This window comes from Trichosurus vulpecula, chromosome 2 (assembly GCF_011100635.1).
Source record: "Trichosurus vulpecula isolate mTriVul1 chromosome 2, mTriVul1.pri, whole genome shotgun sequence".
NCBI classification, from domain to species: domain Eukaryota; kingdom Metazoa; phylum Chordata; class Mammalia; order Diprotodontia; family Phalangeridae; genus Trichosurus; species Trichosurus vulpecula.
In genome coordinates, this window is record NC_050574.1 from 354144002 (window position 1) to 354170485 (window position 26484).

Consider the following 26484-nt stretch of genomic DNA (forward strand, 5'->3'; position numbering starts at 1 on the left):
ATGTATGCATGAATGAAGTGGATAAGACAAACCCTGGGGTCTCATGGGAATGAAGAAAAGAAGGTAGTTAACAACAAAATTCCATCAAATGTAGCCTACTATATAATCAATTCATCAACAGACTTTTTGAGTGATTACTATATTCCAGGAATTGTGCTGGGTACTCCAGAAACAAAGACAAAAGTGAACAAATCCTTGTTCTCAAGGATCTTATGCTCTGATGGAAACAAAATGCAAAGTCACAGCTATATACAAATAGTCATATAGTAATTGGGGGGTGGGAGTGGTAATAGCTGCCTGAGGAGCCAAGAAAGGCTTCATTCAGAAATCAGTGCTTAAGCTGAGCCTTTAAAGAAAACAGGAATTCTAAAGGATGGAGATAAGATTACAGATATAGAAGACAACCAGTGGAAGGGTGTGATGTGTAATAATGCTAGAAGAAAAGGATGGAAACAAATTATGAAGAATTCTAAATTCCAAACAAATAGAAGTATTACTATTTCATCTCACACTTCTCTCTGCTGGCTCTAATACTGACCCTGGATTTTTCCACCTCTTTTTCCAACAGCCTTTTCACCCTGGAGATAGCTCCATCCCTGTGGCCTCCTCCCGATTAGTAAGTTTTTGCCCAGGACCACCATTTCAGGACCTGTTCAGGCCATCAATTGCCTTTGAATGCACATCACTACACCTCCCACCTTTTCCAGTTCTCTTATGTTTTGTCCTTTTTGTTTTATTGTGTTTGTATTCCCAGAATTTAGTACAGCACCTGGCATATATCAACTACTTCATGTTTATGTAGATAGCTAGGTGGTAACAGTGAATAGAGTGCTGGGCCTAGAGTCAGGAAGACTCATCGTCCTGAGTTCAAACATGGCCTCTGACACTTACTAGCTGTGTGACCCTGGGCAAGTCACTTAACCCTTTTTGCCTCAGTTTCCTCATCTGGAAAATGAGCTGGAGAAGGAAACAGCAAACCACTCCAGTACCTTTGCCAAGAAAACCCCAAATGGGGTCATGAAGAGTCATACAAGACTGAAACAACTGAACAACAACAACAAAATGTTTATCTGGCTATCATCTTAGAGACAACAGCCAGCCACTGACCAACATGGTCAGGCTGTGTTAGAGGAAAATCCCTTTGGTGGCTCCAGGGAGGATGGATTGGAGTGAAAACAGAATTGAAGCACAGAGACCAATTAGGAAGCTCCTGCCATAATTCAGCCAAGAAGTGATGAGGGCCTAACCAGCATGGCTGTGTAAGTGAAGAGAAGACAATGTACACGAGAGATGTTGTGTAGATAGAAATGACAAGGTGGTAACTGATGAGCTAACCAAAAAGCATACACCTGAGAGTCTTCAGGCAAGGAAAGAGTTAGTGGATGTGACAAAGGGAGGTCAGACCCTTGGTTCAGAGGCAGGGAAAATGGTTGGTTAAGGTCAGTGAGTGCTCGGGCTGTCTGCGGAAATATTTTTATTATGCATGGGCAAGTAAAAGCAAAAGCAGTTCTTCCCATGATTTATAGATTTTATTTTAAAACCCAAATTCATTATAAGGAAGCTTGGCTCTCAGAGGGTCTATAAATTAGGGTGTCATCGTAGTCTGCTACAACTTGTACAGTGCTACATTTAACATTCGACAACGGTCTCAGAAATAACCACAGTTTCTCGTGTCTTAACAGCCTAAAAATTTTCAGCAGAAAATGAACAGTCTTCAGCGTCAGTATCTACAGCTTTGTGTCTGTACAGAATATTTAGAGTCAATACAAAGCCCAAATCTGGCTGCACTGGAGCAGTCCAACCCAGTCAGGCCATAGCTGTAGTGAGATCCCACTGCCTGCTAAGGTTCCCAATGAGACTATAGTATCTAAATTCTAAGACTACATATGCACTAGTCCTCCAATGGATCGAGGATCTCATTATCACAGGTATCCACTCCATTAGCACAGACAAAAATACAACCACGCATTTTCTTCCTGTGTAATTTTTAACAATTTTTTCCACAAATGTTCGACAAAGTATCTACCCGGCAAGCTGGAGTTGTTCCTCTTGGGTTTCTCAACATTCCATGGGCATCAGAGCAGGCTTTGTCCATCTGTCATCCTTTCCTCCATGTCAAGCCCACCTCTTTTCCAGTTATACATTTTCCTGAAGGTTAACTTTCATGCTACCTCCCAAGGACAAGTCACCATAAATATGCCGTGCCTTACTTACATCAACAATGCATCTCTCCTTTGATCTTTGGACCACTTGAAATTTTTACTCTCCAGAGAAGTGAGGCACTCTGATTCATAGCCATATAGCATCATCAAAGGAATGGTGGTAATATAAAGATAGGTTTTTGTATCAGGGAGCATCCTAGGATTATAGAAAGTATCATTTCCCAAATGCAATCTACCTGACTCTCTTCCCTCCTATTCAATTTCCTGCCCCATTGCTTGTCCCCATCTAGTGCCTGAAGAAGCAGCCAAAAGTACAAGATATATGAATTGATAGACTGACTCAATACTCCATCCCTCCACCTCTACCTGCTAGTATCCTTCCTCACAAAACTATCTCGCACTTATTTTGCAAAAACTTACATTTATACAGATGTAGATATAAATATAGCTTCCCCAGAATATAAGTTCCTTAATGGCAGGGATTATTTCATTTTTACCTTTGTATTTTTAGTGCTTAGCACAGGGCACATAGTACGGATAGATCTAGGATCTGTGATTGCATCTGCATGGGTTGTGGAAAGTCCTTTTTTAAAAAAAAATTAAATTTATTTATTTTTACTCATTTAGATCAGTGCTTTCACATAGCAACTTAATAGTCTCAGAGAGTTGGGGGTGGGGGGAGGGAGGGAAGGAATAAGCATTGATACAGTACCTACTAAGTGTCAATCACTGTGCTAAGTGCTTTTTATGCATTTTTTTAAAAATGCATCTCATTTTGATCCTCACAACAGAGTAGGTACTATTATTCTGTTTTACAATTCAGAGGCAAAAAGAGGTTAAGTGACTCGCCCAGGGTTACACAGCTAGAAAGTGTCCAAGGCCACATTTGAACTCAGGTCTTCCTGACTCCAGACCTGTGTCTCTGTTCACTGTGTCACCTGGCTGCCTCTAGAGCATGGGAGATTTACCCAGGCTCAAACCATTACGATATGTCAGAGGACAGACTTGAAGTGGGTCTTCCTGGCTTCAAGGTCAGCTCTCTATCTACTAGACCATACTATCTCTTGCACAGCAGGTACTAAATAAATGCTTTTTATCTGACTAATGTCATAATCATCAGGGTTGTTAGGTGGTGCAGCGGATAGAATGCCAGGCCTGGAATCAGGAAAGACTCATCTTCCTGAGTTCAAATCTGGCCTCAGATACTTACTAGCTGTGTGACCCTGGGCAAGTCACTTAACCCTGTTTGTCTCAGCAACTCATCTGTAAAATGAGCTGGAGAAGAAAATGGCAAACCAGACAAGTATCTTTGTAAGATAATCTCCAAATGGGGTCACAGAAGAATCAGACGTGACTGAAACGACTGAACGACAACAACATGCTCATAGTTTGGATAACTGACATTCTTCATCTATTTAATGTTTTCTGACTACATGCATTAAAAATGTAGAAAAAATGTAAGAGTTTTTATAGAACCAGTTTTAGCCATGATTGCTCCTAGCCCCCATTTACTAAGGAAGAGGTGGGAAGATAAGGCTAGAGAGAAAAGTGTGCTGGTGAATTTGGGGATGGGCCAAGAGTTGGGTCTGGCAGTACTCCATTACGCCCCTAGCTTTCTGCTCTCCATTCTCTAGGTCAAGGGTGTGTCATCTTCCCAAGGGGCATTCCCAGGTCCCATCAGTGCTGGTATGGGTAACTAAGAACCACCATTTTCAGGGGGCAAGGATTAATACTTAAGATCCAGAGAGTAACAGAATTAAAACGTTCTTATTTACTCTTTGTTTCCACACTGTGCCTAGCCCTCTCTACCTTGTACAACTGCTACTCAATAAATATTTACTAAATTCAATAGGTTTTTTTTTTCCTTAAAATGTATATGAATTAGATTTGCAGGGAATGGATACTTACAAGTGCCAGGGAGATGAGCTATAGGCTACTGACCTCTGCAAGAAGCCTGATGATTTTCCTGAGTTCTTCATTAATATCTACTTGGATTTATAGAATAAAAACCCTAAATCCTATAACCTTAACATTCCCTTGGAAACAGTGTTCCATAAGTCTATGAATTAATTGACAAAGGGTCAAGCATCTTACTCTCCACATCCGTGACTGTGTCAAACTCAAACAGAAATCACAGCCACTAAATCATACACAAGGATCCCTGTGGGTATCATATTAGCTTGGAGAACCACATGGTTACATTTTATCTACTTTATTGTATTTTTATTTATTTTTTAAAATATTTGCCAATTACATTTTAATCTGGTTCAGAATATACTCAGGAGAGTACACATTTAACATCTCTGCTTGTAGATGATACTTAAGAGCACATTAAAGTATGCCTATTATTTGTTTCATTTTTATACATGCTAAATTCTAGTTTTACTTCATTTCTAGCCCACCCCCCCCCCCGGCCAAAACCCCACAGTGAAAGAGTACAGGGCCTGAAGTCAAGAAGACTCATGTTCCAGAGTTCAAACTTGGCCTCTGACACTTACTAGCTGTGTGACCCTGGGCAAGTCACTTCATCATGTTTGCCTCAGATTCCTCATCTGTAAAATGAGCTGGAGAAGGAAGTGCCAAACCACTCCAGGATCTTTGCCAAGAAAAGAAAACCCCCGAAAGGGGTCACGAAGAATCAGACACAACTGAACAACAACAAAGCTAATTTTTCTTCCCTTGGCTCTGAATTACCCTTAATTCTGTTTCACCATATTATCTTATAACTTTGTGAGACAATATAAAGCCTCTAATACCACAGGGAATTAAGGTTCAACTGTGGCCGCTGACCCTTACTACTATCGTGACCTTAGGTAAGTCACTTAACCTGCACAGGCCTTAGTTTTCTCATTTGTAAAATAAGACTCAACCTCCATAAGGTCACTCTTCTAGTCCACCTGTTCTGAAGATACTGTAAGTAACACAAAGTGAGTTCTAATAGACATTTTCAGTTTCTTAGAGATGCTCATTCTGTTAGTAGGGATAAGGCAGACCTGTGATTTCATTAGTACAGGAAACTATCAGATCACGAAACCTCTTCTGCTAATGCAAACTGGCACCTTTTCTACAACGTATAGTCTCATTTGCCTAGCTGCCTAGAACACTTGAGATATTAAGTGACTAGCCCAGGATCACACAGCCAGTATATGTCAGAGGCAGGCCTTGAATCCACTTCCTCCTGACTTTGAAACCAACTATTCAACATTACTCTGTACTACCTCTAATAAGAGATATTTATACAGTTCTTAAAGGGTTTCAACTAGAGTATCATTTCTTTAAAATGAAAGTTCATGATGAATTTTTTTTTAATCAGGCGATGCTCTAGAATCATAGATGCACAGATTTTGACGGACAAAGAAATTGTCAAAAAAGCAGCCTAGAAGAATAAAAATAGTGCTGGAGTTGGAGAGGAAAAAGACCCAGCTTGAATCCTGCCTCTAACAACCAGCTCCTCTCTGGGACAGTCTCCTTATGTGTAAAATGCACACAACAGCAAGAACTGTAGTACACCTAAGTGTTTTGAGAGGATCAAACAAGATAACGTATATAAAGTGCTTTGCAAACCTTAAAATATTACAAGGCTTTTATTTTTGTATCCCTAGCACCCGGTATAGTGCCTCTCACATAGTAGGTATTTAGTAAATACTTGCTGAATTGAAATACCAGATTGTTACTATTTTTAGTCCCAACCATTCATTTTACAAATGAGGAAACTGAGGCCCAGAGTAAAAAACTGACTTCCCATAATCAAATAGTTAGTTAGCTAAGAGAGTGGCTGCTGCTGCTTCAGATGCTGTTATCAGTACAGTGCCAGGAAGGGGTTAATAAAGTGTTTACTTAATTTCAAAAATGAAAAGAAACTGGTACAGTAAAAACCTTGGCTAAATGTAACATTTGAGGAATGGGTAATTCTGGCTATCTTTTCCCACAACCTTTTTTTGTCCCAATCCTTATTTTTGAAAACCTTTCTAAAATATATTAATTAGTCCACGTGTTTGTCTCATTAAGTAAAGTATATGCACATAATAGAATTATTCCTTGGTGATGAAGAATCTTGCAAGGTTTCTGGGATAACATTTGTAATGTCACTTTTCATAGCACTGTACTGAAAATGCTGGAATTCAGATAGCGCCAAACACAGGATGGGCCCCAAGAAGTTGCTTTTAAAAAACTTAAAAGTCCTGCTATCTTTTTTTTTTAAGGCAGTAGAGGGAAGGGGAGGAAAAAAAGCTTCTTCTACTAAAAGTCAAGTGCGAAAAAACTAAATATGGTTCACTGAGGTTTTATCAGTTTTCTATAAAACCCAAATGTTTTATAGCAATAGTAATCATTCCTTTAAAATATGGTTTTCTTTTTCATGAATTTTCCCTTTAATTAAGACAATTAAGGCTCAAGAGAAATACTTAGAAAATTAAAACAAATTCCCAAGTGGAGAAGAAAAAACATAGAATCTTTTAGGCATATCACAAGTACAGGTTGAAAAAGGTATAACTACATAGCATTTGGTCTGAAAAAGGCTCTCTCTGAACTGTAAGCTTAAGATGAGGCAAGGGGGTGACAGGGCTTAGGCTACACTAAGAGAGGGAAAGTATTCAGGACTAAGGTGAAAATCATTCTACTCTACTGTTCTCTGGCCAGACAACATCTGGAGTACTGTGTTTAGTTAGGTGTCACCAATTTATGAGAGTGACTGCCTGGAACAGATTCAGAGTAGAACAACCACCACGCCATGTGAGGATCAACAGGAGGAAAAAGAAAAAAATATAATTGTCCTCGAGTTATCTGAAGGACTGTCACGTGAAAGGCAGTTTAAACTTGTTCTGCTTAGTACAAAAGGGTAGAATTAAAAGCAAGAGCTGGAAGATGTGGTAAGGCAGATTTCAATATGATGTGAGGAAATACTTCCTAACAATTAGAAATGTCCGAAAATGGAATGGGCTGCCTTGATAGGTAGTGGGCTCCTATTTTTGGAAGGCCCTTGAGCAAAGGGCCTAGGTGGCCACCTGTTGGCTATACTGTAAAGCAGATTCTTGTTCAGGTTTAACTAAATGGCCTCTGGGGTACCTAAGATTATGATCTCCCCACACTCTCTGGGTAAGGAGTTGAGGGCAGATGGGAAGGGGGGGAAGAAGTAGGTTAAAAAGCCAACCTATTCACTTGGTGTCTAAGACATTTGTTGGGTTAAAGGCTACTTTATCTAGAGAAAAGGCTTGTAAAAGAAGCTTGATCCTCCTTTCTCCTTTACATAGAAACTAATTTTTAGCAGGATATGACTTAAAATCAAAGTTTTCAGAAATGAAGGAAAAAAATTACTTTTGAAAAGTTTTCAGGTTGCTTTTGTAGAGGTGATAGTTTTTTTTTACTTTTAACTCACACAGAATCTACTGAATCCCTTTTAAATATTCTCTATAAAATTGGTAATTTATTTTCTACATATACCACAATATGCTTTGTATCACCGTTAACATATTTTTCCACTTTTAAAGGTCAGTGTTTTTCATAAATTTTTTTAAGTAGAAAAGGATGAAAGCATTTTATATCTAAATCATTATTCTCTGCTTTTTTTTTTTTTTTTGGTGTTATGTTTTTATCTCATAAAAATGTTACTCCTCCTCCCTCCCCATTTTGGAAAGACAAACATACATATGTGCCAATTCCTCCAGGCTTGAAAGTTATTTAAGTAAAATAACATGCATCAAATATAGCAGGATATTCTCTCTAAATTTTGGTGGCACCTTGAAATTTTTCAACTGAAACTTGACATTCTCTAACTTTAAAACTCTTCTCTAGGTAAAAGTAAAGCACCAACTATTTATTTCCTTTCACTTTAGCTATCCGTCAGCTGAAAAACTCCGTATAACTATTCCGTGGGATTCTCTAGGTTATGCGGTGCCAATATTTTATTTATCTTTGTCAGGTGACTCATAAATAATGAGTTAAGTATTAAAATCATTCTCCTGTTTACAGACGCATATCCAGAAGTAACTTGGAAGAATACCATGGATTTGACGATACTGCATTACTTCACACCACGGCTAAGACTAGGGTTTCAGGAGTATGGCAGAAGTGTGGATGAGACACATCTTTTAGTATTAGCTGGTTAATTGCACCATATCCTGTGGAATGTTTGCCTTTTTTCCTATCAAAGTCCTAGGGAGGGGAAAAACCCCAAAGGCCTTAAACATGTCTGAGGAAATGCTAGGACTCACTCCATCTAGAGAGCTACCATCCATCCACCTTTCGGTTTTTCAAGCACATACCTCTCACAGAAATGTTTTCAGTGCAGCAGTCTACAGAGGTGGTTATAACACCAGCACGATGTGACAACAAACCTTATGATGATTTTGCCTTTTTTCCCCCAGACTGTTTTTGCTTTTTTATCTTATCCAAGAAAAAAAAAGGCCAATGCAAAACCCACAGCCACCACCACAAAACCCGCTCCAGACTTATGAAAATAATTCTTTCAGTAAAAGAACACTAGCTTTATAGAAGCACAGCTTTCATGAAAAGCAGGAAGCTGATCTGAGCAGCAGAGAAAGAGCAAGGATGGGGCAGAGCAGAAAGGCACTGAGCTGGGGGAGAGCGAAGCAGTGACAATCCTGGTTGCACTGAGTTACTTATTGACAGTCTCTAGTCTAGTATCACAGACTTAGGAACATAAGAGCAGAATCTCTGCCATCTCCTTTTCTCTCTTTTATGGATTTCAGTGTATTTGGTAAATTAATTGCATTCTGGTAAGTATGGGCCTGACAGCACCAGTCAGAGAGAGCCTTTATGCAGGGAAATGATGTAAGCTTCCCACCTCCCACAGTCCCCAGCTCTGCCAATCCACCTCAACTCTGACCTGTTAACACCCCTTCCTCCAATCCCTGGGCTCTCGCGACTAAAGCCTACCAATCTTACCAAGCTAGGTTCTGATGTGTGGCATAAGGTGTTCACTATGCATTATAAGGGGGTAATAACTGGGTTACAAACATTTCAAAAGAAAAATGCCTTCGGAAGTAGATTAAATGAGTTCATTTCATAAAACAACGCTGACATCCAAAAGGGAGTAGTGATAGTCAGAGTGGAAAAATATTATAAAAGAGAGTTTAAGTGACACATGTAAATTATCAAGAGATACTAGTTGGTGCAGTCTAGAGGCATGAGCCCTGGAATGGGAATCAGGAAACCTTTATTTTAGTCCTGCCTCTGAGCTTCGGTTTCATGACTGGTAAAACAAGTAGTCGAACTACTCTTTGATCCCCTTGAGATCTAAATTTTATGATGATGACAGGAACTAAAAAGAAAAAAAATAAGACTAAGACTAAAATAATATGAAACAGTACTTTTTAATCCATAATTAGAGCTTATGACTTGAATTTCTATATTTTTTCAAACTACTTGAGACCCTGCCATCAGATATCATCGATGTTATAAGACCTGGCAAATGTTAAGTAGGGTTGGTCAAAAGGATGATGGTGAAAAATTCTATAGAAGGATCAAGCTTAAACTTCATAAGAAGGAAAATGCTGTTAACTTTTTTAAAAAGGAAGATAAGACAATGTAAATAAGAAGTGTTCATGCAATTATGACTTGATGGTTTTTGGACTTGAGCTTCTATACCAAGTAGTCTTAATAAGTTTATCTTGGTCCAAAAATGAAAGTTTTTATCCCTGTAGATGAAAATTTTTAAAAAAGGAAAGAAACTGTTAGGAAAAAAAGTCCTTCATAATCAGGAAGGAAGGAAGGGAAGAAGGAAGGAAAGAAGAGAAAGAAAAAAAAAAGAAAAAAAAAAGAAAATTCTTAGCTCAGATTCAATCTAGCTCAGCTTAGATTCAATCTGGCCCACTGGAATTAGCGTCACAAAGACTCAGGCTCCCTAAGACTCTGCCCAATATGGCGAATCTTTATTATACTTTTTTTTTTGGCTGAAAAAAAAATTCTTCATTAAGAATATCCAGTAAAGAAAGTGAAGAAATGAACAATCAAAAACCAAGCCCTGACGCAATGAACAAATACTATGGCAGGGGTGGGGTGGGGGGTAAACAAATCTCAAGAAGAAATAGCTAATATAAAACCTTTACTTAAGGTTCCAATATATCCACTGACCATTACTATCTGTGTGACCTTAAGCAGGTTACTTAATCTGCATGGTCGTCGGTTTTCTTATTTGGAAAAAAGGAGGTTGAGATGGCCATTCCAATTCTAGATCTATAATCTTACAATCAGACCTCTGTCTTTCCCCTCCACCCCGCAATAAGAAGTAATCAATCACAAAACTCTCCAGTGTTGTATAAATGTTCAATGTAAAACTTAAAGAAACATGTAAAGAGGGAAACTGGAGTTCAAGGAACTCCAAACAACAAAAAAAAGAATAAACTGCTTAGAAATAATGAAATATCTTAGTAAAACACTGGACACTTTGAAAAACAATGACAGAATCAAAATACAACAATGCAGAAATGCAACAAATACTAGAACGAAATTAAAGGACAGCAAAATTGATAGAAGACTTGGTATATCTACAAATTAAAGTAACAGCTCCTTAAGAGGAAGGCAAAGACAATCTGACATTCATTGATCTCCCAGGAAAAAATGCAATGAAACAGCATGAATACATTATTTCAGGAAATCAAAAAAGAAAACTTCCCCATCAAGTGGTAAAGAACAAATTGACCCAGAAACAGGCACTAAGTTCCGTTAAGGTCAGAGTTAAAAAAAAAAAAAGTCTTGCAAAGCATCAAGAAAAGGCAATTCACCTATCAAGAATTAACTGTTCAAATCATGTAGGGCTACTCATTGATGACCAGAAATTAAAGTAAAAGAATGGGCTTAAGTTTCAAAATGGCACATTTTGCAAAGTTGTATGGTATGCTCAATGAGAAAAGATGAGACTTCAGTAGGATAAATGACCTCCAATTATCCCTTCCAAGAAAATCTGAGCTTCATGTTGCCTTTGACAAACAAATTCCAGATACAAAGTTAATTTCTTGTAGTCATGAAAAAGATTATGATAAATCAGTGTTTTGTGAAGCAAAGAGTAGGTAACACAAATATTCTTTAGAAATCCTACTTTGAGAGACTTTATGAAAACAAAGAGAGAATTTCTTTGTTCTCATTTCATGAAGAAGTGAATCAGTAATTCTTAGAACCAAATCACTACTGGTCAACAAATAAGTAATTTAGAAGCAAATCACTACAGGTCAACAACACTCAAAGAACTAGGAGATGGAAGAGGATGGAGGTTTTTAGAGCAAATGATGATCAAGAGAAATGTTAACAGTAAAAATAAAATCAAGGAATCTGGAATATTGTGGGAATAGGCATGGTTAAAGAAGAGGTGTATTATTTCTATATTCATATAAAATGATGACTTACTTAGAAAACCCTAGAGAATCAACAAAAATTAATAGATGCCTTTAGGAAAACATCAGGATACAAAAAAAGCACAGAAAAAAAATCTACATTTTTGCACATTATCAACAAAACCATAAAAAAGATATGGGAAAAGTGTTAAAAATAACAAAAGAATGCACTAAATATCTCAAAATCAACCTAATAAACATAGGACTTACAAAAATACAATAATAAAAAAATCTCAGAAATAAAAAATTAAACTAAGAGTCATTCAATTTTTATGGTTGGTCTAGATATAAATATAGCAAAAATGCTAGTATTACTCAAATTATTCTACAGACTTTAAATTATACCAATCAAATTCTTAAGGCAATACTTAATAGAATTTGATTAAAAAAGCATGAAAATTCATATGGAGGAGCAACAAGTCAAACAATGAACAAACAAGTGGTAGACATGTTTCTTAGGTTGGTTTTTAGGGGGTTTTTTTGAGTTATAGGATGGCTTTTTATTTGCTCCACCACAGAAAATGCTTCAGATAAAACAGATTAAAAGGTAAGCATTCACAAATTAACCATATTCACACTCCACTGAAAGGTAGATACAATGTTTTAGGATGGGTGGAACAGACATTTCCATTTCATGTCAGAATTACACTGTCTGTGCTGCTCTCTTGGCCCACCAGGGCAGTAGACAAGTTTTTAAAAGAATCATATCACATGTTACAAGTTCCTAATGGATAAAATACAATAATAATGAAAAGTCCCATTAAAATCTTAGAAGAGAATGGAAGATTACACCTCTCACTACAGTGAAGAAAGGAAGAATTCCTAACCCAATGTGTGAGAGAGACCATCATACAAAGAAAAATAAATAATTCTAACTACATAAATTTTTAAAGAAAAAAACTTTTTACAAAATCAATACAATTACAATAAGAAATATGGCCTGCACAAAAATCATTATATCAAGTATTCTGATAAAAATCTGCTATCCAACTGCAAAAGGAAACTGATGCAAAATCAAAAATGGAATGATCTAAACAGTCAACGTATAGGAAAAGTCTTCAGAAGAAGAAATACAAACTGTTAGGAATTATTGGGAAGAAATGTTCAAAATTACAATTATTAAAGGAAAAACAAATTTAAATAACTCATATACTCACATCATTAAATTAGAAAATATGGTTAAAAAATTACTAAATTATTCATAACATTCATGATCTCATAGTCAAACTACTTTAACCACTGAAGAGGTTAAAGAAAACAAGATAAGACCCATAGGTTATACATTTGTATATATCACATACGCACATATACTATGTAGGCATAATATATACAAATATAACAACAGTTATTCATTTTTAATATTTTAACTAAAGTAGAAAATCTTCTATGAAATAGACAATAAGTAGTTTAAAATAACTTCCAAAACATTTCTTCCTAAGTGATTAATATATACATGTCTCTGTATGAAAATGTATTGTATATGTGTTTGTATGTATATATTTTTCTGCATTTTGAGTTTTTCCCATGTTCATTCATAATTTTATTTGTAGCCAAACTAGAATATCCTCAGAAACTAAATACTTAGCACCTACTATGTGCAAATGACTGTGCTATCAGTAGAGGAAAAACAAAGATAAATTCTAGTCCTCAAGACTATAGCATTATGATAACAAGTAACTGATAACAAAAGATCTGCTCAATGAATAGGGAATGTCTAAACAAATTGTGCTACATGGAAATTATGGAATAATACTGCACAACAAAGAATGATGAATATAAAGAATTGAGGGTAACATGGGATGGCCTGAATAAAGTGATTCAGGATTTTTTTTTAAAGCAGAACCAAAAGAAAAGTATAAGGGAAGGGGAAGAGAACATGAATTTATTAAGCACCTACTATGTGCCAGGTACTGTGGTAAGGGCTTTACAAATATTATCCCATCTGATCCTCACAACAACCCTGGGAGGTATTATTATTATCACCATATTATAATTGAGGAAACTGGAGCAAACAGAGGTTAAGTGACTTGGCCGGGTCAGTCAGCTAGGAAGGGACTGAGGCTGGTTTAAAACTCAATGATTACAAATAATGCAAATGAAGATAATGTGGAAATAATTTTTAAAAAGTCCTTAGATCAAATGCAATAGACAATGTTGGCAGAAAATTCTTCAAGTTAAAGCACACATTCTTCTTTCAGTGAACAGACTGTGCCCTATGAGAATGGAAAGGGGCATGTACTATTAACCACCAGCACTCTATTAAGTGATTTTACTTAGACAAATTTGAGGGGAATGTGCATTGCAGCAGGTGATGATCGGCAAGTTTCCAAGAAATACAGAATGCTGAACTTGAGTCACAAAGACCTGGGTTCAAATTCAAATAATGACATAACATATGTAAAGCCCCACTGCAAATCTTAAAGCACCATATAGTTATTACTACTTTATGTCAAAATAAAATACCTCAATAATTTTTTAAATGTAACAGTAATACAAAAACGCGCTGCATTCTTCCCTGCTTTCTTTAACTAAGTATACTCAACCTAACAACTTTATTCTCTCAATGACTCACACTAATGCTTGTGAATTTCAATTATTACATAACACTTTAATACCATAACACTCCAATGTCTATCTATTGGAGACACGCAGCTAATTTGTTTTCTCACTAAATAACCCCATTTGTAGTGCTTTTGGTCTGTCTCATTCGCAACCTCCCCTCCCCATTTTTTTAGTCACAGCTTCCTATCTGTTCTGCCCTTTGGAATGAAGATCATCAAGTGGGTTACTTCTAGCAATCCGTCATATTCATACAACTATTCACAGTTCCTGAAGCTATTTCCTCACAATAACCCTGGGAGGCAATGCAAGTGTTATTGTTTGCATTTCTGGAAACTGAGACTCAGAAAGATTATAAATGGCTTAGTCCTGCCACTAGGAATTAGCAAGACCAGGATTTGAACCCTAGTTTCCTGTTCTGACATCTAGTGCTTATTCTCCTATATCACACTGCAAGAACCTGGGACATCTATTATGAACTGATGAACAGGCTTTGCGACAGCTATTTTTGCTGATCAGAAACCCTTTTAACTAACTTCTTTGTTCTTGGCTTTATTCTAGAGAGGTAAGGTTTCCAGATAACTAAATTATATAGAGTTGAGGTAGTACCATATGGAATAAATCTCAAAACCAAATCACAAATTACAAATAATGACAAAAAAATTCACAGAAAAAAAAATAACAGCCCACATAGTGTTTCTTTAAGATTGATCACCAACAAGTCAAGTCAACCAGCATTTAAGCACCTGGAATGTCCAGACTGAACACTGGGCGTAGGAAGGAGGGAAAAAAAACAACCAATCCCCCTGCTCTCAGGGAGCTCACAGTTTAATGGGAGAGAGAACAAATGAACAAGAAATGAACAACATGTACAAACAAGATATACACAGGATAAATTGAAGATAATCAACGGAGGAAAGACTGTAGAATTAAGGGGGATAGGAAAGGGGTTCCTGTAAGCAGGGACTTAAAGGAAGTCAGGAAAGCCAAGAGATCAAGGAGATAAGGAGGAAGAGCATTTGAGGCACAGAGGATAACCAGAGAAAATGCTTGGAGTTCCAAGATGGATGGAGCACCTTCTATGCGGAAGATCAAAAGGGCCAGTGTCACCAGCTTGTACTGTACACAAAGGAGAACGAAGTCTAAGAATGAAAAGGTAGCAACAGGCCAGCTTGTGGAGGGCTTTAAGGCAATGAGATGATTTTATATTTGATTCTGAGGGTAATAAGAAGATATTGGAATTTATTGAATAGGCTGACGAAATGGATCAGCCCTACATTTTATCAGAACAATTTGACATCTGAGTGGAGGATGGATTGGAGTGGGAAAACTTGTAGCAAGTAGACCGATCAGCAGGCTATTTCAGTATTCCAGACAAGAGATGATGTGAGCCTTCACCTAGATGACGGCAATGCGAGAAGTGAGAAGGATGTGTATGGACAGCAACTCACTGAGAGAGGGGGAGGGTCCAAAGGGGGCAAGTGTTATTGCCCTCCCACCTCCCAAGAAAAATAAGGGTTATTTAAGCTTTTTTTTCGGTTTTACAAACCTTACAATGCTATACAAATGTTAGTTATTATTGCTTTTATTGTTAATAATAAGGGATATTCGTGAAGTTCGAAATAAAAGAATTTTTAAAGAAAAATAAGCATGAGGCATAACTCATAATGGATAGTCAAAAACAAAGAAAAAGAAAGAAAGTGTAATAAAATGAGAGGTAAAGTGATCTACTACTATATTTCCCTCAAGAACTATACAGGGGTTCTTGGAAATTCTCCTTAGGTACATAAGACAGTGCTGGGGATTAGATACAAGGAATGACTCATGAACGAACACAGTTCAAATAGATGATGGTATCAACAGTAAGGATAGAAAAGGATGTTCTGAATAAAAAGGAGCAGGGAACTCAATTATTTACAGAAATACAGAGAGACCAAAAGGAGATGTGAATATTGGAAGAGCAAAGAAAAACTAGGTATTAGGTAGGACAGTAGGAGGAAATTAAGCAGGAACAAATTTGAAAAGGAAGTCCAATGGACTGGGAATTTGGTCTACACCTTGCTTAATAAACGCATAGAATACTCTTGGAGGTTCCATGTATGTTCCAGGGTTTTGATTATTTAATGTTCACCAAAAAAACCTATGATATTTTATTTGTATCCTCACAAATTCCTAGCATAAATCTAATTTGCACACAGTAAGTGCCTAATAAATGTTTTATGTCAATATGCTCTTACTTATCTTGACCATCTAGGAGCCATCAAAATTTGAGATACCATAAAGTACATAAAAATTAGAATTGTTTATGAATGCTATTTATAGGGACAGCTAGGTGGCACAATAGATAGAATACTAGACGTAGTCAGGACTGGAGTTCAAGTCCTGCCTCAGACACTCAGACCTTGGGCAACTCACTTAAGCTCTCTTAGGTTCCTCATCTGTAAAATGGGGATAAAAAACAGGGTATATCAAATGAGATAATATAATTTAAAGCACTATGTAAATGCTAGCTACTGTTGCTGCTGTTGTTGTCTGATCAATTATGATTTAATAGGTATAAGGAATTTCCAGTGTGGAAGTTCCCTTCATGGTTATAGATCAACAACTCCTTAGTAACATAAAGTCCTGGATAGTCGTCTGGGACCCCGAGAGTTTAAGTGACTCGTCTACGGTCACACGACAGTATCTATCAGCGACAAGACTTAAATCCAGGTCTCACCGACTACAAAAAATAGGTCTCATGATTATCTAGAGTGATAAAACAAAAACTTCCTGAACGTGGTTGTTCTGTTTTGCCCGTACATATAGCTAGCTTGAGAGCTGTAGGACTAAGACAACTTTTCACCTTAACCTGGATAAGTCAGGTTCTTTCACGAATTAGGTTCAATTAAGTTGCTGTCCTTTAAGAAAAAAAGTAACTCAAAATTTCTTAAATCTTTCAAATTTTATAGTCATATTTCATGAAACTCTGGCCTGAAGCACAGGACAAAAATTCACTCATGACCCTGAAAAAAGTCCTCTGTATTCTTTTGTCTATGCAATCTACGCAAATGCACTTTCAAAATTGTCAGGTTTTATTGCTTTAAAATGTTTACCCTAAAAGATTTTTTTATTAAAGGAAGAAAGAGACTTGTCATAGTAGCAAACTTTTCTCTGCCTTCCTGCTGCTGGGATAAATATACTCTCCCCCCTTACATTTACACTCAGAGACATCAAGTAACATATACATAAACCACTGCTTATACTGTTAATAAATTTTTACTACATGAAAGTGTTAAGTTTTTTTTAAAATCACTAACAACATTCTTAACACCTCTCTACTGCTTACACAACCCAGTAGAGAAAGAAAAATATGGAACAATATTTGGATTACATTTTTTTCATTCTTATCTACTTACAGGTCTTCCCCAAATATAAAAATCTCGGTGAGGATTTCTTGGTGAAGATAATTTCTTTAACATGAAACCACCGTCACCTTTATAGATAGATTCCATTACAAACACCCTAAAATCTTTTTTATGCCCCACTCATTTTTAAGGACAATAAAGGTTTTCATAGCAAGATTGAATCTGAAAGCTAAAAATCTCATACAAATACCCTGGATTATTCAACCACTTCTCCATTATCTACTAGAAATCTTATTAAGATCATACAGCCTCAGCCCCCATTTAGACTATCATCGCCTCTCAGGAAGATGACTACTATTGTCTCCCGATTGGTCTTGCTTCTTCTGGTCTACCCCTATTCAATTCATCCTCCATTAAACTGCCAAGTTAATACTCCTAAAACAGTATCTAAAAAAGTCATTCCCATGCTGAATTTCCAGTTCTTCTTCATAGCCTCTAGGACAAAATGCAAAATCCTTACTCTTTGGCTTCTGCCTACCTCTCCAACATTATGGTACAAGATAAATGCATGAGGGAAATGTAAACAAAGGGTTATGTGAAGCTTGAAGGGAGAAAAGTCATTACTAACATCCTCCAGGACACAAATTATGTTTTAAAAGATTGTAAAGAATTCAACAGGTCAGATAAGGAGGGCATTCCGGGCATCAAGAACAGTATAAGCAAAGGCCCAGACAGCATCAATAAAGTACAAAGAAAAGGAAGTAGCCCAAGTTGACTGGATGGTAGAAGACGTGGAAGAGGTCTGTATGAGAAGTCTGGAAAGGTACAGTGTTGACAGACTGTAGAAGGCCTTGGATGCTAGGATAAGCTTTACTCTATTGGCAGGAGGGCACCACAGAAGGATTTGGATTAGAGGGACAAAACCTGGTCTACAAATAGAGAGGATTAGGCCAACAGCAGTGAGGAATGATTGAAGGGGAGGGAGAAAAGAGAAATAGGAAGAGATGTTAGGAGGCTAGTACATTGATCTAGGCTGGCGGTAATTAGGGGTTGTACTATGGTGGTGGCATCGGAAACATAAAGGTAAAAAGGAAAGCAGGAAGAATTGACAAGACTTGTTAACTGTCTGTATGTGACAGGGGAAGGAAAGGGAAGGTCTGAACATGGGTGACTGGATGAATCATGCTGCCACTAACAAATAGAGTGGTTAAAAGGAAGATAGAGTAGGGTCTGGTGAAAAAAATAATGAAGCTGGCTTTAGACATGCTGAGTTTGAGGTGCTGGTGGTTTAGAGATATCTAGCAGGTGGTTGGAGAGACATATTTGGGATTCAAGAATGGAGATATAAATTTGAGAGTCATATTGTAGAAGGTTATAGTTAAAAGCATGACAGTGAATAAAACTGTCAAGGAAGGGTCTGAAAAGAGAAAAGGTCAGTAGAACAGAGCCTTGGGGAAACCCCACTTTAAGAGGTCAGGAGGAGAAAGAGGAACCAGAATAGGAGTAGAGGAGTAGTCAGAGAGGTAAGAGGAAAACCAAGAGGTTATTGTTTCCAAATCCAAGAGAAGACGAAATAGCCATAAGAAGGTACAGTTTGAGGCACAGTCCTTTATGGCTTATGGGTAAGCTATAAAACCCACACGAAATGAGCTGTGTGGCATAATCGGTAGAGAAGTGGCCCAAAGTCAGGAAGACCTGAGTTCGAGTCTCAGCTCCAACATGCACTGGCTAGGCTACCACAGGTGGGAAAATCATCTAATCTCTCAGTGCCTCAGGTAACTCTCTCATACTCTAAAATTTGGCTGAATAGTTGCCAATCTGTTATTGGTGGATGGAACTTTACCTTCCTATAGAAACCATGCTAGAAAGGAGTATCTGAATGGACTGATGAACAGTAGGGATGAGTTTGTGGCAACTGGAACTTCAAAGACAGAAAGAATGGTCCAATATATAACAAAATATTTACAGAAACACTTTTGTGGTAGCAAAAGAACTAAAAACAAAGTGGGTGACCATTAATTGCTAATGTTAAATTGTGGTTAAATTGTAATATTTGAAATACAATGGAATGTTATTGTATCATAAGCTATGAATAAAAAATTCTAGAAAGGCATGATAGAAAGGAAGCTCATCTGGAGCAAAGGAAGCTGAACCAAGAGAACAACATATGTATATAATGATCACAATATTTCAATTGAAAACAAGATTAAAATATGTAAAAATTCAAATTATAAATGCAAAGAGCAATTGATCTTAAAGGACAAAAATGATGAAAAACTTTTTCCCTCCTAATAGAAAAGTGGTGGGCTACCTGTGGAGAATATTGGGGACACTATCAGATTCAGTAGGTGTAACTATTTTACTTAACTAATTACTTTTATTAAAAAGGAACCGTGAGAGGAGAGGAATATATTGTTTAGTGACACTGTAAAAAGTAAAAAAGCACCAATAAAGTCATTTTTTAAAAGCAGCAAAGTTTTTTTTTGTTTGTTCGTTTTGGGGAATTGGTCAAAATTTTTTCCTCTCTTAAGTAGATCTCAAAACTTAAAAAAAAAAAAAATTAGCCCTTGAATCACAAAATTCGAGATAGGTTTAGCCCAGTAGCCAGAATTAAATCTTAAAGGCTAATAAATGACGGGCGTGTATATTGTATGAATGTATTCAGAATCTATCCTGAAGAGCATTAACCCTTAGGAAATTGGCCAATTCCCAGGAGTGGATAATGCCTGGAAACTGGCTGTATTCCCAGTAGTGTTAGGAAGAAAAGGTCAAAAAAGGTCAATAACTAAGTTTCCAGCAATGTCAGGACACAGTGAGTTGTGACTTTGCCTCAGCTCACACAGCCTTTGCCGCTACTGACGATTGGGGCCTCTGCCCTAGCACTCCAAAGCAACTCAATTCCCATTATCTGTCCTTAACCTAAGTATCAGGTCAGCAGTGCATGGCAAATAATGAGTTACAAAGAGAAGAGACTGAGAGACAGAGTGGGAGGACAGAATAACATCGCCAAGAAACAGATGAGAAGTCAGTGTCTTAGGCTATGTGAGCTCTAGATGGCCAAACACAAGCAGTTATAGGTGCCAACATAGCATGAAGAAGATTTAAGTAACTATGGCCCAGAAACCAAAATCCTTTGCATTCTGTTCTATCTTTAATACATTTTAAGACATATATGACTTAGTATGAGATTTCTAAAATGATCAGAGTGAAGTCAGTTTCAATACTACTAACAAAGGATCCAGTGTGTAGATTTTTTTTAAGAGATGAAAATATTTAAAATATTATAATGGGTATATTTTATGAGGTATTTTACACATACATGAGGAATCACAGTTAAACCATGGGCACAGGAGAAATCACTCAAGAAACAGAAGGACTAAGATTTATAGAAATGATAAAGTTACATTACTGATGCCTAAATAGTGATACGAGGCAAGGAAACAGAAAGATAAAAAATTCACCAATATTAACGGGGCATGAAACGCAACTCCTAGTCAACTCTGAAAAACAGGCTTAAAAATGTTATTTTTGTTTTCCAAGTCAAAAAGTGGTCTGAATATCAGCCAAATTAAACTAATCTTACTTTACTTCCTAACATACAGTATCTAAGTAATTTGAATATAATGCAGCAGACGTCAGTCCAAGAATAAAGGCAAAAATGTCCAAACAGACAAAAAAAATCTTTGAATTGCTAACACCATTAGACCAAGAGTCAAACCTTAGCGGTCCTTTCCAACATTCACAGGGCAAATTGTGACTCCAAGTTCTTTTCTGAAATAAAGATTTTTAAAAAGAATTGCCTCCCAGGGTTGCTGCTCAGAAACAAGATGATACTTTTTAGGTTTTTATGATCCTATGGTTGAAAATCCTGTGGAAACTATGCCAGCAAAGAATATTTATAAATATTTATTGCGGCAGCTAGGAAGACTAGAACAGGTGGTCATTTCTTCAATCATTGCATTTTAGCACTGGAATCTTTATCTTAGGTACCAGATAGCCAGATCTTTATTTCCCAAAGGATAGATGATGCCCAAACATTTAACCAAGTCCAAAATAAAAGATGCAAAAGAACAGACTTTGTTTGTTGTTGCTCAGTCATATCTGAGATTTTGAGACCCATTTGGGGTTTTCTTGGCAAAGATACTGGAGTGGTTTGCCATTTCCTTCTCCAGCTCATTTTACGGATGAGGAAACTGAGGCAGACAGGGTTAAGCAAGTTGCTCAGAAGTCACACAGCTTAATAAGTGTCTGAGGAAGTATCTGAGCTCAGTTCTTCCTAATTCCAGGGCTGGGACTGTATCCTGAACACCTAGCTGCCCTAAAAGAACTGATATAAAGGAACTAAAAAGAAAAGGAGTTAGTAAGTTATACAGGGAGAGGGGTCAGAATGATGATTTCATTTGGCCTAGGAAACTCGCAGGTCAGGAAGCCCCCTCTACCACTCTACGACTTTACTGTCTTAAGTTTAAAAAAAAAACTCAAGTAAAGTTTTATTGTATTTAAGAAATGCAAAAACTAGTCTTAGCTTGCAGGCCATACGAAAACAGGAAGCAAGAAGGTTTTGGCTCCTATGCCAATTCTGGTCTAGCCTGTGATAAATCCTAGCCCAACTTCAAGACCAAAATCAAGTTGAAAGAGCACCGAGTAGTGTCAAGATACCCGAGTTTGGATCTCAGCTTTGCCAATTAGATTTAGTAAAGCACAAGGAGGTCACCTTGGCATTTTCAGATGTTGCTCTGCTAAGACCTGCTCTGCTTCCCGCACTGAGATTTAGAATTTTAGACTTATCTCCAAGGATCAAATTGTGTCAACTGATGTAGTAAATTTCTTTTAATCCACAACACAAGGAAAACAGAAATAGGATAAAAAAATTTATTTCAAAGTAAAATTATAAAAAATTTTTTTGCAGCAATTCTTCTTCTAGTATTAAGAACCTACAACTATGACAATGATTTCTATTTACCCATTTATGTTTCCCTTTGGTCTATGTCAGGGGTGCGGAACCCACAGCCTCAAGGCCACATGTGACCCTCTAGGTCCTCAAGTGCAGCCCTTTGTATCCAAACACAGAACAAATCCCTTTAATAAAAGGATTTGTTCTATAAAAATTGGACTCAGTCAAAAGTCCACACCCAATTAGGCCAAGCAAAGCCTCTAGGCTGAAGGTTCCCCACCCCTGCTCTATGTTCTTCTCACTCCACATTCCCCAGTCCTATTTCCCATCCCTATGATCCTGTACCAAACAGCAAGTTAAATGCTGCAAATCTTCCCCATGCCTCTCCCCACCCCCCAGAACCCAACAAATCCAATGCCCCATCCTGATCAGGCTTTTCAATGCCCTCTACCCTACCCATACACTATGCTCATTCCTGACCATGCCTCAATGCTCTTCTCCTTCAACTCCACCCCTTCAAATCTTAAACATCTTAGAGAATCAAGCTCATGATCCAGGGTCATACAGGTAGGCAAGCTAAAAACAAGAAACCAACCAGAATTTGAGCAGAGGGCTTCTTGCTCCATAATTTATATCCTTTCCCCTCTACCTCATTGCCTATGGATACAGTAGTCTGATCCAATTAGTTCCTATTCCAACACTCATTATGCTGAGTCAGTCATTTCATTGGAGTATTAGTTTTCTCATCAATAAATGAGGTTAATAATACTCAGATACCTTCCTCAAAAGGGATGTTGTAAGGAAAATCCTTTGTAAACCTGAAAACATTATATAAATGTAAGTTATCTGTATATTGTGTTGAAAAGAATGAACCCATGACCTTGAACCTTGAGGTTCAAGGTTTGACCTTATTTGATTGAAAACAGAAAAATCATCCAGCACTGGTCCTGAAAGTCAATGTTTCTTCCCCCACACTCCTGAAACTGCAGCCTCCATCTATGACATAGTTACAATGCAACAAAGATTATTTTATAAGCACAATTTTTCTTCTGTAAGATAATCTTATCTTTTTCAAAAGTTTCCACTTTTCTGTTATAAGCAAAACTTTGTAACATCTCTAATTTTTATAAGTTTTGATTTCCAAAAAAGAGACTACAAGTCTTTGAAGCCATGGTTATGTACTACAAAATGAGGATATTTTAGTGCAACAAAGATTATCTTACAAGCACATTTTTTCTTCTGTAAAATAATCTTATATTTTTCACAAGTTTCCACTTTTGTTATAAGCAAAACTTTATAACATCACTAATTTTTATAAATTTTGATTTTCAAAAAAGAGACTAAAAGCCTATGGAACCATGGTTATGTACTAAAAAATGAGGATATTTTAGTGCAACAAAGATTATTTTATAAGTATAATTTTTCTTCTGTAAGATAATCTTATATTTTTCACAAGTTTCCACTTTTTTGTTATAAGCAAAACTTTATAAGGTCATTAATTTTTATAAATTTCGATTTCCAAAAAAGAGACTAAAAGTCTATGGATCCATGGTTATGTACTACAAAATGAGGATATCTGATAAGTGATCTCATCATTAAACTTTTATAATCCTATGAGCACACTTCCTAAATATTTTGCTTCTCATTAGCTACGCTAGGAGCAATACTTTGTGGGAGCACCTGGGCCTGGAGTCAAGAAGATTCCTCTTTCTGAGTTCAAATCTGGCCTCATAAACTTATTAACTGTGACCGTGGGCAAGTCATTTAACCCTGTTTGCCTCAGTTTCCTTATCTGTAAAATGAGCTAGAGAAGGAAATAGCAAACCATTCCAGGATCTTTGCCAAGAAAACCCCAGATAGGGTTAGGAACAGTAGGACCTGAGATCAAGTCTGACACATCTTGGCTACGAGATGTTGAGCAAATCATTTATCTTTTCCAGCAACCCACTGAGGCTATAGGTCACAGAGAAGGTGCCAACCTACATTGGTAAAGAGTGTCTCCTTATCCATCAATGAAATCATAGGTCCCTGTCTCTGCTAACATTAATAGTAATGTGCTCTTGTTGAGCTATGTTGCAATTTCAGAAATCTTTGTTTCTGGCTAATCTTCAACTGGCTGCTGCTCCTAAAATGTTAGCTTTAATTTTCTCTTCCCTCCAGCTTCTCTGGTCAAGCATGTTAGTGGATAATCCATCAATAAACACTTCAGCATGGAAAAAGGCTACTAATTAAAGAAATCAAATGGGTGAATCCTTCTGTAATTTGAATTACCACACTTATATTTGTTTTGTAAGTTGAGATTCTGAACGGTGTATTGAGTTTTTTAAGCGAAACCACTTATATAATAATGAAGTTTTACTGCTCAACTCCAAAAGACATATAAAAACTTTGACTTCTGCTCTTTCATAAAAGCCTCTAAAAGTTATAAAGGAAATCTGTCCCCTAGTAACAAAATTGGAACACAGAAAAATGTGCCAGATGGAAATTGGCCTCAAAGGCAAAAGAACCTGGGTTCAAGTCCCAGCTCTGACACATACTGGCTCTGTGACTGTGGGTAAGTCATGAGGATCGGCTAGGTGGCATCACAGTGCAGAGAGCTCTGGGGCTGAGTCAGGAAAACCTAAGTTCAAATCCAACCTCAGATACTTATTAACTGTGTGACCCTTGCCAGATCTCTTAACATTTCTCAGCCTCACAGCACCTACCTCACTAGGTTATGGTAGGAAGCAAATGAGATAGTAATTGTCAAGTCCTTAGCACAGTGCCTGGTACATAGTAGGCACTTTTTAAAATGCCACTGTTCTTCTCAGTGCTCTAGGCAATCCTCAAAGATAAGTTGTAGAGGGGGCAGAGCCAAGATGGTGGCATGAAAACAGGGACTTGTTTGAGCTCTCCCCCAAATCCCTCCAATCACCTGTAAAAAATGACTCGAAACAAATTCTAGAGCTACAGAATCCACAAAATGACAAAGTGAAACTATTGGGAAATATTTTGCATAACAACATATGTATAACCTATATTGAATTGCTTGCCTTCTAATGGATGGTGGGTGGTGAGGGAAGAAGGAAGGGAATTTGGAACTCAAAGTTGTAAAAACAAATTTTTAAAAAAATTCTTTTTACATGCAACTGGGAAATAAGATAGGCAATGGGGTATAGAAATCTATCTTGCCCTACAGGAAAGCAAGGGAAGGGGGGGGGGGGGGAGTGTGATAGAAGAGAGGACAGACTGGGGGAAGGGGCAATCAGAATACATACCACCTTAGGGTGGGGAGGTAGGGTGGGGTAGAGATGGGGAGAAAATTTTTAACTCAAAATATTGTGGAAATGAATGCTGAAAACTAAAAATAAATTTAAAAAAGTACAAAAAAGATAAGTTGTAGAAAAGATGCTAAACTGTTTGGGTAGAGGGAGTTTCCTCACCGCAAAATCCCCTATACCACCAAAATTACAGGTCCAAATTCACAAATTGAAGTTAAATCTCAGACTTCTGAATGCCATTAAGCTTGGGGGTTACTGACCTCTTTTGTTCAGTATTTTTAAATGTGAGTGTATTCAAGTGTACATACTTTTCACTTATATTACACACACACAATTTTAGCTCAGAAGTCTGATTGTATTAGCATAAGGAAATTCCTCAGCCAATGCAGATTGAATAATAATAATAACTACCATATGCCAGGCGCTGTGCTTTACACAAATATTACCTCATTTGAGACTCATAAAAACCTTGTGAGACAGGTGCTATTTATTCTCTCCATTTTACAGTGGCAAAAAGTGAGGCAAATGGAAGCAAAATGACTTGCCCAAGGTCACACAGGTAATAAGTACCTGAGAATAGTTTTGAACTTAGGTCTTCCCTATTCCAGGCCCATTTTGGAGTGTTTTTAGATTATGGTTGTACAAATACACTGCCCCCTCCCCCCCATAGGTGTCTTTAAAATTGGTTTGATAACTGCACAAGTGCTTCTACTAGATGTGTGATTGGCTTTGGTAATTACATATTATGGGATTACGTTGGTAAAAGGATTCCAGGGTGAGGTGAGGAAGCTCTCTCCAACCAATGCAAATTGGTACATTCTCTGCAATTTACATATTTAAGGAAGTCACCTACAGTCAAGTGAGTGCCCCAAGTCACAAAGCCTGTATATTGTCAAAGGAAGTATATGAATGGAA

The 26484-nt window shown here is 37.2% G+C and overlaps 1 protein-coding gene across 1 annotated transcript in view; it reads right to left on the reverse strand.

Moving 5' to 3' along the window:
- The window catches only part of BBX (BBX high mobility group box domain containing), a 268119-nt gene extending 259625 nt beyond the window's left edge, over positions 1 to 8494 (reverse strand). The window contains exon 1 of the mRNA XM_036745759.1: positions 8423 to 8494. The gene's annotated coding sequence lies outside the window, so the exon portion shown is untranslated. The remainder of the gene's footprint in view (positions 1 to 8422) is intronic.
- Positions 8495 to 26484: the final 17990 nt, after the last annotated feature.